Genomic DNA, 1,115 nt, shown 5'->3' on the forward strand with positions numbered 1-1,115 from the left:
CCTTGGCGTTATTGTCTGTTAGTTCTCATTAATATTGTGTCTAACAAAGAAAACGAGCCCTTAAGAGTCATCTTCTTTCCTTCATTCATAGCAAGGGTCTCGTTCTGGCAGACTTGATGCCTTCAGGTAGTATGCGAGGGATTATTGGTCAGCTGCCAGCTCGTAAAAAGATCACGTGCTACGTGACGCCAGAAAGGCAGAAAAAGAGTGTTCCACACTCGCCGCCATGGCTGCGATTGGCGCTGACTAACACTCCAAGGTTTAAATGCACATATATACCCCATAAAGTGGACGGAGGATGACCCGCCGCCGTAGCTCAGTGGTAGAGCATCGGACGCGTTATTCGAAGGTCGCAGGTTCGGTCCCTGCCGGCGGCAAGTTATCTTTTCGTCCACTTTACTTTCTTCACATTTATATTCTAAATACTACAGATAACACCCCCTATACTTTCCTTGGCGTTATTGTCTGTTAGTTCTCATTAATATTGTGTCTAACAAAGAAAACGAGCCCTTAAGAGTCATCTTCTTTCCTTCATTCATAGCAAGGGTCTCGTTCTGGCAGACTTGATGCCTTCAGGTAGTATGCGAGGGATTATTGGTCAGCTGCCAGCTCGTAAAAAGATCACGTGCTACGTGACGCCAGAAAGGCAGAAAAAGAGTGTTCCACACTCGCCGCCATGGCTGCGATTGGCGCTGACTAACACTCCAAGGTTTAAATGCACATATATACCCCATAAAGTGGACGGGAGGATGACCGCCGCCGTAGCTCAGTGGTAGAGCATCGGACGCGTAATTCGAAGGTCGCAGGTTCGGTCCCTGCCGGCGGCAAGTCATCTTTTCGTCCACTTTACTTTCTTCACATTTATATTCTAAATACTACAGATAACACCCCCTATACTTTCCTTGGCGTTATTGTCTGTTAGTTCTCATTAATATTGTGTCTAACAAAGAAAACGAGCCCTTAAGAGTCATCTTCTTTCCTTCATTCATAGCAAGGGTCTCGTTCTGGCAGACTTGATGCCTTCAGGTAGTATGCGAGGGATTATTGGTCAGCTGCCAGCTCGTAAAAAGATCACGTGCTACGTGACGCCAGAAAGGCAGAAAAAGAGTGTTCCA

The 1,115-nt window shown here is 46.5% G+C and overlaps 1 non-coding gene across 1 annotated transcript; it reads left to right on the forward strand.

Annotated features, from left to right (window-relative positions):
- The first annotated feature begins 755 nt into the window (after positions 1–755).
- Trnat-cgu (transfer RNA threonine (anticodon CGU)) lies at positions 756–827 on the forward strand. The gene has a single exon. It is a non-coding gene; the product is annotated as a tRNA-Thr (tRNA).
- Positions 828–1,115: the final 288 nt, after the last annotated feature.

Source organism: Rhipicephalus sanguineus, unplaced genomic scaffold (assembly GCF_013339695.2).
Source record: "Rhipicephalus sanguineus isolate Rsan-2018 unplaced genomic scaffold, BIME_Rsan_1.4 Seq10066, whole genome shotgun sequence".
In the NCBI taxonomy this organism is placed as follows: Eukaryota; Metazoa; Arthropoda; class Arachnida; order Ixodida; family Ixodidae; genus Rhipicephalus; species Rhipicephalus sanguineus.